At 43.4% G+C, this 16219-nt stretch overlaps 1 long non-coding RNA gene across 9 annotated transcripts in view; it reads left to right on the forward strand.

The window, feature by feature from the left end:
• LOC115074936 overlaps positions 1 to 16219 on the forward strand; it is a 77809-nt gene that overhangs the window by 20853 nt on the left and 40737 nt on the right. For 5 of the 9 annotated variants that reach the window (XR_003852378.1, XR_003852374.1, XR_003852379.1 and 2 more), the window contains one exon: positions 12201 to 12290. This is a non-coding gene — a long non-coding RNA (uncharacterized LOC115074936). Of the gene's footprint in view, positions 1 to 7022; positions 7275 to 7338; positions 7516 to 12200; positions 12291 to 16219 lie in introns of those variants that run through there. The other 4 variants (XR_003852375.1, XR_003852377.1, XR_003852380.1 and 1 more) reach the window with 2 other exon arrangements.

A 16219-nucleotide genomic window follows, 5' to 3' on the forward strand; every position in this document is an offset into this window, starting at 1 on the left:
ATCCCGTGGCAGTAGATGTGCATAATGGTGAACTGGTAGGTGCAGAGACCTCAAGTGTAGTCATCGTGAGGGATGAGTCAGTTGGGGAGCATGTCAAGGCTGGGGTCTGGGGATGGCAGGTCAAGTAAGTAGAAAAGGAAGGGGGGGGGGTGGAATGGTCTAGCATGGGGACTTCAGAGTACACCTCATATTAGAGTTCCTCCTCTGATATAGTCAGACACGGCTTTCCTGAGATTCCTCTGGCCCTTACTAATTTCTCAGTTGTGGGAGAATGTTCCTAAGTTGTTGAAGAGGAAAATAAAGAGTACATTGACATATTCTTGGTACTGGAGGGGAAGAGGAGGAGAAGCAATAAGAGGAAAAGACTGATGAGGTCGGGGGCAGAAAAAGTCACAAACATATTGGACATGGGCATTCGTGAGAATGATTAATGTCGGGCAGGATGATCCCTCTCAATACGGCCCAATGTTCAATTTTGTCGACAAGATATTAGAAGCGTATAAGGAATATGAGTGTTGGGCCTGGTAAAATTATGCTGAAAGGTTTAGGGACAAAATGGAGGAAAATCACTACATGGTTCTTAGCATTGAGTTCCAGCTGCCCAACCTTTGACCACTCTTCAAGCTTTCTTAAATCACCTTTCATTCTATCTTCTCCTTCAGGTGTGTCCATTCTGTTGCAAGTCATCTGCAAAAAGCAAACTTTTCAATCTATTCCTTTTGCAATGTCGCTCACAAAGATATTGGACAGAATCTGTCCTAAAACTGATCCCTGTGGCAATCCACTTAACCCTTCTCAGAGTAAGTTCCATTTACCATTATACACTCTCTGGTCAGTCACCCAATTTGTAATCCATTCCACCAATTTGTCACCCACTTCCAGGCTTCTTTTATTCATGAGCCTCCTATTAGGGATGTGCTTTTGTGCGTCCATTCATTTAATTCGTTTGGACACCTATTGTGTATCTAAAGAATGAACGAATGTACGCACAACGAATGGGCACACTTTAGACGAATGCACATACCATTAATTTTGTGCATACATTTGTCCGTTTGCTATATACCTGCTTACATGTGAAACGAATGGACATCCCTACCTCCTATGCGGCACTGTATCGAAAACTTTGCTGAAATACAAGTAGATCACATTGAGCGCGCTTGCTTGATCTAATTCTCTAGTTACCCAATCAAAAAAAAATCTGATTCATTTGACAGGACCTTCCTCTGGTGGAACCATGCTGCCTCGGCTACAGCAAACCCCTGGATTCTACGTAGTTCACTATCCTTTCCTTCCCTAGAGCCTCCATTAATTTTTCCACCACCAAGATAAGGCTGACCAGTTTTTAGCTTCCAGTCTCCTAGTGGTTAGAGCAGTGGGCTACGAACCAGGAGACCAGGGTTCGAGTCCCGCTGTCGCTCCTTGTGACCTTGGGCAAGTCACTTTTACCCTCCATTGCCTCAGGTACAAAAACTTAGATTGTAAGCCCTCTGGGGATAGGGAAATACCTACAGTACCTGAATGTAAATCGGTGAGATCTCAGATCGAATGTCAGTATATAAAAATAATAAAATAAATAAATGTTTGTGAAATGGGACAATTAGTGCTGCTCTCCATCCTGCGGCACCGCTCCTGATTTCCAGGAATCAAGAGGACTTATCAGCGTATCTTTAATATCCTGGGATATACCTCATCTGGCCCCACTTTTTCATTTTCCTAGTTTTTTTTCCCATATATTCTCTTCTGTAAATGGGATAGCATCTACCCAACTCCTATCCATGCTCTTGTCAAGCAGCATCAGACCTACCCCATGATCTTCTTTAGTGAACACTGGACTGATGTTAATATTTTTGCTTTTTATTAATCTTTCTCCACACATTGCTTCTTTTCTCCCTTCAATTTTACAATGCCACTTCTTCCCTTCCTCTTTTTCTCTGATACAGCTGAAAAATATTTTGTTACCTCCTTTCCTTCTGCTTGATCTTTTGCTTTCCTGATTTTTCCTTCTCTCCACCAGTTTCAGTAGATATTCTTTCCTCTGTTTCTCTTTTTGGGAATCTTTGTACTACTTGAATGCTGCTCTTTTGTCTTTATTTTATTATCCACCTCCTTTGAGAACCCGATTGGTTTCTTTTTTCTTTTACTTTTCTGACATAAACGTTTCTTTGCTTCATTATAACCATTTTAAAGTGACCCACTGTTCTTTCACCTCACCTATGTTCTCCCAGCCTTCTAGCTCCTCAGGGTGCATTCCCATTTTACCAAAGTCCATATTTTTGATATCTAAATCTTGCATCTGCATGTGACTTTTCTCCATCCCACCTGCTATATCGAACCACATTGTCTCAGGTGAGCACCTACTTGGACATTAGACACATTTATTCCCATTTGTAAGTTCCCTCTCTTGTGGGTTCTATCACTAGTTGAGCAGAGCCCCTTGAAGAGCATCCACTATCTCTACAATTATCTACATGCTTTTAACAATTCTTCAATTGGTTAATAATGATTCTTTCTTCTGCCCTGGGAAAAGAATATCATAGGAATATCAAAACCTCAGAACTAAAGATACAAAAAGAATATTCAGTATGGGGAGTTCTTAAACATTTTGTTTAAATAAAAGATTTGAAAACAAGCCAAAAAGAAAACACATGGTGCATGTTTCTCTATAAATGAAATACCAAAAGTATCTTAGAAGACCTTCATAATAGGCACTACCTGCTTAAGAAACAAAAACCTTCATTGCCTTTTCATTAATCATAGTTCTTGTTCATAACAGTTCTAGATATTATTTTTTTAAAACTTTTTATGCACATAAAAAGAATTACTTAGCTTTATCAAAAGTTTGTGAGGTAGCAATGGTGATGTGACTGATAGAAACCCCAACACGGTCCATGTTTCAAATTGAGATTCTGCATCAGGGGGTGTACACTCTGATCTTCATTGCCTGATAGTAATCCATAATCTCATAAGTTCATTGCTCAGAACCATATGGTTCTTAAATATCTAGGAGAAATTATCATTTAAAATTTTTGCAAACAAAACAACAAACATACTTGTTAATGCAAAGAGCACAACGACAAGGTACCTTCTTCAGTCTGCGTCTCCGCAGAATTGGCGCCAAAATTTACTCGGAAGCACAAAATAGATGTAGAGAAACGATACATCATGAAAAAATGAAACACAGACTCGAGATCAGATAATGGAATGCCAGTCTGTCTCTAAATTTAAACTCTGCCAAGTATTTATCTGGGTCATGAATAGCCAGCGGAGATAAAAGGAGAACAGAAGAAGTGTGTATGAAGAACAAACTCAAAATAGCCTTCATGGCATTGTCAAAATTGTTAGTCTACAGTGACAATACAGCATTAGTAATCAAAATACAATCAAATAGGAAAGAAAAAAGTTTGTAGCAGCTCATCCCAGGTTCCTCTCCTGAATGAATGCTGTAGCTTCCTCAGCTGTGTTTAAAGAAAACATTTTCTCCTTTGTAGGAACCTTTTAACTTGGCTGGAAACAACAATGTGGATCTGATGTGTAGCTTTGTCGATTGGGCCCAAATTGGAGCAAAGACTCTGCAGCAACCGCTGCGGAATAATCTTGGACTTTCAAAGTGAAAGTCTCCTCGCTGGTAGTAGGCTCTCAAAATTTCCACCTTATGCACAAAATTTAAGACCTTAAAGATAACGACTCGATGCTTAAGAGCTGAAGCTGTGTCAGCAACCGAAGGTCCTAAGCGATGGGCCCTCTCAGTACAAAATATGCCATGCTTGTCATCCATATTACAGGCCTGCTTCAGCCAATTGTCCAAACGGGTCACCAGTGAAATCTATGGTACCGATTCAGGAATCCCTACCACATGGAGATTATTTTCTATTTTCTAGATCGTCGAGTTTGGATTGTATTACCTCGTGCGGTTTGCTGAACACATCCATGGCTGTTTGCATAGTGTTTTGTTTTATCCTCAATGGCTGAAATATGCTGTTTAGCCATCTGTAATTGATTGATTTATTTTTATTTAAAAGTTTTTATATACTGCTATTTGGATACAACCAAATAGCAATATATAAAGTATACAATATTTTATATACTGCTATTTGTAATTATTTATTACAATAATTTGTAATTACAATATTTGTAATTATCTAACAGATAACAGAGAATACAATAGTCAAAAGCATCAATCTTTCTTTCTCAAAATTAAACAAAAATTTACAATTTAAAGTCAAATTTAAATCATTCATCTAAACATTTCTCATTAGCAGTCTCAAAAACTATGCTGCATGCTAGCTCCACATTATTACTGAAAGTACTTATCATATCTCAGTTTTATCTGAACCAAAGGCTTGCTTGTATAACCAAGTTTTGATTTTTTTCTTAAACTGATTTTTTTTTATGCGTGATCTTTATTAATTGCATGCTTAATCCTGCTAAGTGAGAACAGATTCCAGCAAGTTTCCCTTCTAGCATGGCCTGCACAGCAGAGGCTACTTCTGCAATCATCGGGTCTGAAGTCTCTGACGCCAGGCTGGAATTAATTGTGTCGTCCATTTTAAGATCGCTGCTCTTCATTTTGTCCTTGACCTTCCAAGTTGTTTTAGCAGCCATATCAACATTGTACCATCGCAGTGATAAAACTTAATAATACCGAGATAAGGAGAAGTCTTCTAATATAAGTTTGTCCAAAATGTTAGCAAAATATTAGTTTGAAATAAAAGAAACAAGGAGAGGGCCTTCGGACCGATCAGGCAGTGTCTGCTCTCCCTCACAGCATCACGTGACTCTCTGAAACAACAACTGGAGAGACTAAACTTGCAGTGTTTCCTGGCCCACTCCTGGAGGCACACCCAGCCAATCGAGTTTCTACAATGGCTGCAATGAATATGCATGAAAGAGGTTTGCATAAACTAGGTCGGGGTAAGCAAACCTTTTGAGCTGTGGCCCTCCCTTCCCCCTTCTATTCGTACATACATAAAGGGTATTCAGCAGGCGGCCACACTGCCAGCCAGTAGCTCAAAGCCTCCATTTTGTTTCTCAAAGTTGCTGAAAGGAGTACTTAAGAACATAAGAAATTGCCATGCTGGGTCATAGCAAGGGTACAGCAAGCCCAGCATCCTGTTTCCAACGGTGGCCAAACCAGGCCACAAGAACCTGGCAATTACCCAAACACTAAGAAGATCCCATGCTACTGATGCAATTAATAGCAGTGGCTATTCCGTAAGTAAATTTGATTAATAGCCGTTAATGGACTTCTCCTCCAAGAACTTATCCAAACCTTTTTTGAACCCAGCTACACTAACTGCACTAACCACATCCTCTGGCAACAAATTCCAGAGCCTAATTGTGCATTGAGTAAAAAAGATTTTTCTCTGATTAGTCTTAAATGTGCTACTTGCTAACTTCATGGAGTTACCCCCTAGTCCTTATATTATCTGAAAGTGTAAATAACCAATTCACATCTACTCGTTCAAGGCCTCTCATTATTTTAAAGACCTCCATCCTATCCCCACTCAGCCATCTCTTCTCCAAGCTGAACAGCCCTAACCTCTTCAACCTTTCCTCATAGGGAAGCTGTTCCACCCCCTTTATTATTTTGGTTGCCCTTCTCTGTACCTTCTCCATCACAACTATATCTTTTTTGAGATGCGGCGACCAGAATTGTACACAGTATTCAAGGATACAGAGCGATACAGAGGCATTATGACATTTTCCGTTCTATTAACCATTCCCTTCCTAATAATTCCTAACATTCTCTTTGCTTTTTTGACTGCTGCAGCACACTGAGTCAACAATTTCAAAGTATTATCCACTATGATGCCTAGATCTTTTTCCTGGGTGGTAGCTCCTAATATGGAACCTAACATCGTGTAACTACAGCAAAGGTTATTTTTCCCTATATGCAACACCTTGCACTTGTCCACATTAAATTTCATCTACCATTTGGATGCCCAATCTTCCAGTCTCGCAAGTTCCTCCTGTAATGTATCACAATCTACTTCTGATTTAACTACTCTGAATAATTTTGTATCATCTACAAATTTGATAACCTCACTCGTCGTATTCCTTTCCAGATCATTCATAAATATACAAGCCGTTAAGCCCGTTAAAACGGGCTACATCCCTCTGTCTCTCACCTCCCCCTCATTCTCTCTCCCCTCACTCTTCACCACCCCCTACCTCCCTCCCTCACACTCACCCACTCCTCCCCACCCTCCCACTCAGTCTCACTCACTCCCTCCCTCCCACTCAGTCTCACTCACTCCCTTCCCCCTCTCTCCCTCCCTCACACTCAGTCCCACTCCCTCCCTCCCTCTCTGTCCCACTCCCTCCCTCAGTCCCACTCACTCCCTCCCCCCTCTCACTCAGTCCCACTCTCCTCCCCTCTCACTCAGTCCCTCCCTCTCTCTCTCCTCCCTCACTGCTGCCGCCTGTCTTCGCCGCCGCCGCTGCGGCCCTGTTTCTCACCTCTCCCTCATTCTCCCTCTCCCCCTTCCACTTACTCACATCCCTTACTCTCACCTCTCCCTCATTCTCACTCTCCCCTCACTCTTCCCCACCCCCTACCTCTCTCCCACACACTCACTCACTCCTCCCTCCCCCTCACTCAGTCCCTCCCTCCCAGTCCCTCCCCCTCACTCAGTCCCTCCCTCCCACTCAGTCCCTCCCTCTCACTCAGTCACTCCCTCCCACTCTCTCTCTCCGTCCCTCCCACTCAGTCCGTCCCTCCCTCTCTCTCTCGCCTCCCTCCCTCGCTACTGGCCGCTACCGCCCGCTGCCGCCGCCGCCACCGCCGCCATGTTTTTTGTTTTTTTTTTTACGCTGCCTAAGACCGACGTGCTCGCCCGCACATGCGCAGTAGAGCTGCTCTCTACTGCGCATTTGCGGCACGTCGGTCAAGCGTCGTTTATCTAGTTAGATTGAAAAGCACCAGTCCAAGTACAGATCCCTGAGGCACTCCACTGTTCACCCTGTTCCACTGAGAAGATTGACCATGTAATCCTACTCTCTGTTTCCTGTCTTTTAATCAGTTTCTAATCCACGAAAGGACATCACCTCCTATCCCTGCTGATCCTGCTCCAGTCATCATCGGGGCTTTGCTACCTCTGCCTCTACCTTCTCGGTGTGAGTACACTACCTTTGTGGCACGGATTCTCGGGTTACCCCGCTTGCGGACCACTACCGGATCCATCGTGTCTTGTGCGTTCTAACAGCGGCTTCCGGCCTACCCCATGCTGCGGACCTCTACCGGGATACAGCCAGCACAAGCCGGCCTAGATAAGGTATTCACCGGGACTCTCCGCACTGCGGAGTTCTACGGGACTGATCAGCTGATTCCAGCCTCTTCTGCTTGCTCTGCAAGATTTGTTGCTTTACAATAAAGTTGTCTCTCTGTTGTATCTCTGCTGAGACATTGCCTGTTGGGGTAAGGGCCCACAGGGCTCCTCCCTGGATTGCAGAGTCTTTGCTCGCCTCGTCCCAAGGGCCCACAATTAAGTTCAAGACACACTGAACATAACACAGGTAAAATCTTTCAACGTTATGCGTTCTGTCTTTTTTTTTTTTCCCCCCCCTCTATGGTTTATGGAACCGCCGTGAGCTCCCATTCTCCAGACTAGAGCGGGTGCTATTGATCCTGTAATGATAGAAAGCTAATGCAAGCCTTGTACTAGCTGAGAACAGAATCATAGCACAGATAGCTGCTGAGTGCCATTTGCGGATTATATCACTGCCTCCTAGACCAGATAGATTGTATTGGGCTCTGGTGGGTTTATTTACACTTGTTCCAGGTCTAGAGAAAGAACAAGACCAGCAGGAGCTGCCTTTTCATTTCTCACTTCTGGAGGTGAGATTCCATTCAAAGGCAGCTGTGTGGGCTTTGATGTGTTAGTAGTAGGACTGCTGAGTCTTCAGCATTTAATAGGGAAGCCAAACTAGTGCAGAGGGTGAAAGAAAGTGAGCATGCGAGAGAGAGAGAGGAAGAGCTGTAGGGTATCGAAAGAGCTTTAGGACAAACGAGGAAGTGTGAGAAAGCAACACATGGAGAGATTGGGGAGGGAGGAAAATAGAGGAATAGAAGAACGAGTAAAGCTGCAGACAGAAGTGGGATGGTAAAGGGTACCTGAGAGTTTCAGAGAAGAAAGGTGAGTTACAGGACTGAAGAGGTGCAGTAAGGAGAGAATGAAAGAAACTGAAGGATAAAAGTGCAGCTCTCTGGGGGAGAGTTCAGCTTCTGATGTGCCTTCCGCAATCTTATGGTTAAAAGATGGACCGAGAGAAGGGGGGAAAAGACAGGAAAGAGCAGAGAAGTGAAAGACTTGATAAGTTTCTGGTTCAAATGAATAATGGTCTGGTGGTTCTCCTATAATGCGCTTCCTCTTTGACGTATCTCCATTCCAACCTTTTATCATCCTTGTTTGGTGTATTAGCCATATAGGTCCGGGAGAAAGCTGGAATCCTTGTATGATGTGATACCTTGCAAAGGACCAACTGGAAAAATGTAGTGGCCAAGCTTTTGGGACCTCCCGGGCCTCTTTTTGTGCCAATCACCCCTTGTACTGGTCACATCTCACTTTGAGTACTCTGCTTCATTCTGCTGTTCTCCTTGAGAATATTGAGAGGGTGGGGTACAGTTCAGGCCTGCAACATAAACCCTACATGCAGAGATTTTTATATTCTGCTTTTTGCACTTTATTCAACACTTCAAAGTGGAGTACATTCAGGTACTGTAGGTATTTCCTATCCCCAGAGGGCTCGCAATCTAAGGCCTGGATTTATCAAAATGTACTAAATATGGCATGCGATAGGAAAAGGGGTGTGTTTTATGGGCATAGCCTATTTCTTGCAATGTGCATTATCTTAGCACTTCACATAAGTATTACTGCAAAGTGCATTAACACCTTGCGGTAATACCTACATAATTGCATTTTCCTACCTACAAAGTGCTCATTTCACCACTGGAGGGGGAGAGAGAGAGGAAAACCTATCCACAAGGCCCTCGTAGTAGTCAGCTATTTATGCTACCATAGGAGGCCCACCTAGTAACTCGAGGTGAGGTTTAGTGTAGGGGGTTAGAGGCCACTTTTACATGCAGAGTGAGATAAACGAATAGAGCAGTGCACCCTTGTGAAGATTTGATGTCCTTCGGAGTGAGGAAACTCACACAACGATGAGATTTGTACAATGTTCTCTCACCCTAGCTTGATGTTACCCAGGTAGAGAGTCCATTATGTAAGTCGCTCAGAGCTTTTGTTAATGGGCAGCATAAAAATATTAAAAAAATAAATGGGGAAAGTCTTGTCTGATGGGGCCTGGAGCTGACCCCTCAAGTACCTGGATAGCAATCCCTGCAGTTCATACGATCTTAGCTCCCTCAGCCATTTTTTTTTTCATTTTTTATTCCACTTAAAGGCAAGGTCAAAGAGAAAAAGCCACCGGTAGTTAGTTTTCTTTCCTTAATGTAGTGGTAACTTCTCTGAGACCTTTCTTTTTCTGAACGTCCAGGGAGATAAATCACCGTATATCCCAATGATATTCCAAAAAAAACAAAAAATGTATCTGAAGTGCAGGGATACAACAATCAGACAATACAAATCAAAATAATTGTTGTTTTGTATTTTTTTTTAATCAATACTAGTAAAGGAACAAACGGTATCAGAATATTAGGTGTAAACGTTTTAAGCTTGAGACCCTCAGGGGTTAAATTTCACCCACTGGAAAACACTACCACAATCATGAGCCTCAACATAAGACTATAATTAAGGATATACATTGTGAGTGTAAACTTCTAGTGAATTTCGAGGATAAGTAAAAGTATAAAATTCACAGGTTTTTACCTTAGTTTTTTGTTTATTTATCCTTGGTTCTATGGAACATAGAGGCTTATTAGATGGTGAAATGTCTGTATGTTGTAGTTTGCGTTTGCCCCTTTACCCCCTCTAATAACTTTAGAACAGCTAGACCTAGCGTTACCAAACTTTGTATGGAAGGGTAGGTCTTTGAGGAAGGGGAGAGGAGAGAATATCTGACTTTCCAGTTATCAGTTGGTGAATGATTTGAGGGGGGGGGTATAAGAAGGGGCAAAAACTGGCAGCTTGCTGATAAGAAATTGTCTATCCACACGCCCCCTTCCCCCACCATTACCATTTTTTAAACTATTGGCCCTAGCTCTACCAAACTGTGTAGTAAATCCATTGAGGAGGGCATAAACCTTTCCACATTTCAAAGTTGATAAGTGGTAAAGTTGACACTATTTGAACAATATATGTTGAGCAGAGGCTATCTGGAACGTCGCACTTTCTATTTGACTTTTTCTATGACATATATCTTTTTCTATCAGGATAATGGGTAGTGGTTATGTGCCAAGTATGTTGGATCATGCAGGACATACATTTTGTAAAATAATGAATAGTGTCTCCAAATGAGTTAGTTTTGCACATGTCTTGACAGGAATGAACCTCTCTCGTAAGCCAGTGTCCCAATGTGGCCTGTTTCACAGCTCCCCTGCCAGCAGAAGTCATCAGCAAGCCTCCTTCACAGCTGCTGTAGCCACCCTATTGTGATCCCATGGGGCAGTGACTCCAGGCCTGCTTAGCAGCCTGTCCATGTCCTCAATGCCTCTTCATCGAGACACCATGACTCCTTGACCTGGTCTTTTGTGCTTTCTTTCTTTGCTTTCTTGCTTTGTAGCCCACCTTGGCCTTCTGTCTTGCCTTGTGGCCTACCCTGGCCTTTTGCCTTATCTTGTGACCTACCTTGGCCTCCTGCCTTGCTCTGTGGCATTCCAGGCCTATCTGCCATAATCTGGGCCCTTTCAGGCCTTTTGGTCTTACTCTGCGGCTTTTCATGCCCATCTGCCATGCTCCGTACCCTCTTGGGCCTTCTGGGTTTGCCTAGCCAGCCTTGTGCCCTGTTTGGGGTTTCCTGTTGCTTGTTCTAGTCCTGTCCTTGCCTAGCCCTTGTCTATCTAGTCTTGTCCTTGTCTAGTCCTGTCCTTGTCTTGCCCTGCCAGGCAAAGGTAAGGCCATGCTTATCTAGGCCTTGCCTTTGCCTCAAGTTCAAGCCTGCCCTTGATTCCAGCCTTGTCTCCTGCTCTGCCTGTATTCAGCTTCTAGCCCTTACCATGTTCCAGCTCTCAGCCTGTGATGTGTTCCAGAACCAGCCATGCTTCTGGATAAGTCCTGCCAGCCACCAGAAAACCAGGGGCTCAACCTGCGGCAGAAGTAGCTGGTGTAGGCAGAAGCCCCAGTCCAGCCCTGCCCCTGCGTCTGGCCCTTTTTCCTGCAGGGGGGGGGGGGAAATCCTAGCCCAGCCTGCCTGCCCTGTGACACCAGGGATGCAAACTTAATCTCGCAAATGGACTGTTAGTGCTCTTATTTGTTTGTTTTATTTAAATCCCACCTTTCAGGCACTTCAAGGTGATTTCTTAATACTTTTTCTATTTTGAAAAAAATTGGATTCAAAAAAATGTAAAGTAGATGGGAAAACTGAACATTAACAAATCTAATCATTCCCTAGTGATTGTGTTCTTACTGCAGTGGTGGTCCGCATGCCCTTATTAAATTATAATTCTCTTTAACTTCAACATTCCCTAACCTCATACAGTCTCAAGCTGCCTCCAAATACTCAACCATAGCCTGAAAACATGTCCCCACCTGCCAAACCAATTTAAATTAAAAAGAACCATTTCATTGTATAGGTGAAGATTTAGTTGTTTATATTCTGTTCTTAAATAGGATCCACTTAGTTCCACCTGACAGGAAATACCTGAGCTATGGCCAGGGTTTGGATAGCAATCTGAGATCTTAATTTCCTGACCCTCCTTTAATAAAAATAAATAGTTGAGTGATGTCAGAAAAATGTACAACTCGCCCAGGGAATGAGAAATCAAATTTTTTTAACATCTGAGCCAATAAACATTTGTAATTATCACTTTTCAACATGGGATGCAAAAGTGCTACAGCAGCGATTCAACCTGTCCCACCAGAGGCCTAACTTCCTCTAAACGGTGCTGATTGACTTGAAGCTTACAGGTGGGGTGGAGGCAAGAGGTGGGGTAGATCCATCCTGGTCCTTCAAATTAAATTATTGAAAATGGCCAGAACCTGATGGGGACTGAGTCTTATTTGATAGGGTAACATTGAAAAGTGCTGGAAAATTGACACCAGATGCATGGTTTTCACTTCCCACCTTGTTTCTTTTACCTACAGCTTGCACTGCTGATGGGGCCAACAGTTACGCTCTTCTCAAGACAATTTGCTTCATATGAAAATGAGGTCCAACGCTGATGACTTCCACAGGTAAGATTCTCCTTTGTTATAATTCTCCTTTTTCCACTACCTCTTCTCCTTTGTCTCTGGGAGTTACGTTCACCACAGTAAGGAAGGAGACTGCTGGTTTTATTCCTGAGCTTTAGATTTGTCTCAGTTTATAGATTACATAGACATGGTTGAATAATAGAAGGACTAGGGGGCATTCCATGAAGTTAGCATGTGGCACATTTAAGACTAATTGGAGAAAATTCTTTTTCACTCAACGCACAATAAAGCTCTGGAATTTGTTGCTAGAGGATGTGGTTAGTGCAGTTAGTGTAGCTGGGTTCAAAAAAGGTTTGGATAAGTTCTTGGAGGCGAAGTCCATTAACTGCTATTAATCAATTATACTTAGGGAATAGCCACTGCTATTAATTGTATCAGTAGCATGGGATCTTCTTAGTGTTTGGGTAATTGCCAGGTTCTTGTGGCCTGGTTTTGGCCTCTGTTGGAAATAGGATGCTGGGCTTGATGGACCCTTGGTCTGACCCAGCATGGCAATTTCTTATGTTCTTAGGGTGGCAATATTCTAGGGGGGGCAGCTGGCCATCTGAAGACTTGCTGCCTTCCAGTTCTGTGCACTCACTCAGCAGAAATTGGCCTTCTGAAACTGCTCCAACCCCTCTCCCAGTGCAGAGAACAAGAACAAAGGAGTGAAATTGGAAGGGTCAGAGCAAAGAAAAACTGCTCTACTCCCTATTTCAGACCCTCCTATCTTGTGCAGGGAACTGGAGGGAGGGAGGGAGGGGAGGCCAGAGCACACAGCAGGGAGCAAAAAAGTCACTCTACACCTAATCTGGCCCCCCTCCTGTTATTCAGGGACATAAGGGGGAAGTGGTGAACCTGGAGCAAACAGAGCAGAACAAAGAAGGCTGTGCCTTGTTGTCCCTTGTCTGGGGGGGGGGAGGGGGGTAAGAAGGGGCAACTGCACCATCAGTGCCTAGGGGTGGCAAAATCCTAAATCCACCCAACATTTTTGTTTCTTTTGATGCAAATAAACTGGGGATTGCTGTTGCCAAGCTATTTCTAATTGGCTAGCAGATTGCATCTTCTCCTGTTATGACCAGGTTGGGCTGAATCTGGTGAGCCATGTCAAGGCTCACTCTGTCCAAGCCATGGCAGTGTTGGTGGCTCACCTTGTGATCGGTCCCCGTAGAAGCGATCTGCAAGGCTGCGATGTGGAGTTCTCGCCACTCGTTCACATCTCACTACTGTTTGGACAGGGATGGTTGACGCGACAGTAGGCTTGGCCAGTCTGTCCTCCAGAACTTGCATGAGGTGCAGAACCCAACTCCTTTCCCTCCCTTTTATTCCAGACTGCCCCTCATAGGTTTAGTATAAAAAGGGTAAAAAAGGCCTCTTATCAAAAGAAATATTGTTGTGCTCATTAGCATCTGTTATTGTTCTTTCCCCTTTTGTTGTTTGGGGCAGCCTAAAGCTAGGGATTCACCATGCGTGAGGACTGACACCTGATTGTCCTCAGAGAAAGCAGAATTGCTTACCTGTAACAGATGTTCTCTGAGGATAGTAAGATGTCGGTCCTCATGAAACCTGCCTACCTCCCCATACAGTTGGTTTCATTGTTTGAACTGCTAAATACAAGACTGAAGGGACCTTGAGTGGATGCATGCATGGGCATTGCCAGCGGGGCACAGACAAAGTTCTAGAAACTTCTGTGCCAGGCTGCATCAGATGATGTCACCCCCATGTGTGTGGAGATGAGGGATGAGATTTTTATGGAGATGGCTTTCTTATCAAGTGGTGATGGGGGGAGGAGGCTGGACTGGTTGGTTTTTTTTTTATTCTACCAAGCTTTCTCGACTGTCTGAGCCATGAGTAATCAAGTATTATTAAATAAATAAACTCTTCCCCAAGGAATTTCGCCACTTAGTCTGGATATACGTACTAGTGAACATGATATATGTACATGAGTTTGCCTGCCTAGTGGGCAGGCGATTTTGTAAAAAGGCCACACCTGCACATTTAATACTATTTTTACTTGCAAACATGCCTTTGAAAATGACCCTCTTACAGGGGGGCGGTGGGATGAAGGGCCATAACAGCCATGAGCCTCCCTCTTAAGCCAGGGGATGTTGAGTTTGATCCCAATAATGCCATTCTTAATGCTTGCATTGTGCCATAAAGCTGTACCCTGGAGTTCTTTTTTAATCAGGCCAGGGGTGCCAAATACATTTGAGGCGATTTATGTGCCTCTCTGCTGAGATTTCTTGGTCTCTAATTGCATCTTTTGGTATTTGAGGATCTTCTCTTTCTCTCCAGGTATTCCACAGACCAGAGAAGTAATTCGGCAGTGTTTAAAAAAAAACAAAAAACAGTGATACTCATAAGCAGTAAACCAGGGAGCTTTGGTTTGTAGCCTTCTGTAAAAAATCTAAAGGTCATTTTTTACAAACTGTCTTTCATCCTGGGAAGCTCATCTTAAAAGACACTTTCCAAATGCCTCCTTTATCCAGGGCTCTGTGAAGTTACGTTCTCTTATAAGCACTTTAGTTGTAAACTGGCCTGACTATTCAGTAACATATCTGTGACTTTTCAGGATGTTTACCAAGACTAACTCGGGGAATATCTCCTGAATTATTTTTCTTATGATTATCCTTGGGCTGTAAGTAAAATGTTTTTCTTGCTTTACTATTGTATCTTGCCCTGAGTGTCTTAGCACTAGGCGAGTAAGAAATATTAGCGAATAAATAAACTGAAGAGGGCAAATGTGTGCAGTCCTTGTCTGTAGATCTGTGTCCTGGGGCCCCTATCAAATCCCCCTCCCCCCCGCCTTCAGTCACTCATTTCCACATCGGCACTACAGCTTTCTCCAGGTCTCCACTCTCCTCTCACACCCCCTTGACGCTCTTTGCGATTTTCAAGGAAATTTGCTACCCAAGGTCTCTGTGGCTGTGCCTCTCGTAATGATAAGCGGTTGGTGAAAATGAACTGCAACTGGCAAAGCTTCTTGGCATCCCAGGGATTGCATTTCTCCTTGCCCACATCACTGGGACCTTGCTGTAAATAGTCTTTAGATTTGTGACGCGAGAACTATATCCTGTCCCACGGTAGGGCCTGAATTGTAATAAACCTCTTTCCAGTTGCAACTTGAATTTTCACACTGTATCTATCTAAGCAGAGAAAAAAGGCATTAAAAAAATGTCCTTTCAGAACACCTTTAATCGACTTTTGTAGGTTTAGTATAATTACACACCAAAGAACAACTTTCTACCGCAGTGGTACGAATGTTTTCATTTGAATGATATCCTTTATGTTGCTACTTGCTTTAAAAAGTAAAGGAATGCGCATGGGGTGAGCACACAAGCTCCAGTGCTGGGATGTGCAGTGTCTTTATTAAGGGAAGCAGAGAATAGGACGTAAGAAACCAAGGCTGAGCCACGTTGTCTGCAGGGGACTTGGAGCTGTGTGATCACCCCGGTGCGTGGGCAGTCGTTAATATGGTACACCTTTGAAAAGTAGAACATTACGTGACAGTAGAAAGAAACAATACAGAGTCTGCATTTTACAAGAACAGGAAATATAACCATAAGCCAGAAAGATATAGCAAGCTGCAGGTTTTGAAGTGACATTGGCTGCCTCCTAGCAATTTGATTCCTAAAGCAAGACTCGGTGCAGAAAACATTTCACTGGTTTCCATAAGTGTCCCAATTCTTTTGTTTTTTTTTTTCTTTATAAACTGATTGTACCAGGATTTTGTGGATGTAGGCTGTAATTGCTGACACCTCAAATAGCCATGCTCTCAAAGTCCCTCCCAGTTCTGTCCCTCCTCAGCTTGAGAGAAAAAGTAGGAGAGAAGAGGCAGCTGGAAGAGCTGAGCTGATGTGCCAGTTGCAGAGCTGAAGCAGCCAAAGCATGAGACGCCGATCGCAGGGGGACACTTACACCTGCAAACTACT

Source organism: Rhinatrema bivittatum, chromosome 13, assembly GCF_901001135.1.
Source record: "Rhinatrema bivittatum chromosome 13, aRhiBiv1.1, whole genome shotgun sequence".
NCBI lineage: Eukaryota > Metazoa > Chordata > Amphibia > Gymnophiona > Rhinatrematidae > Rhinatrema > Rhinatrema bivittatum.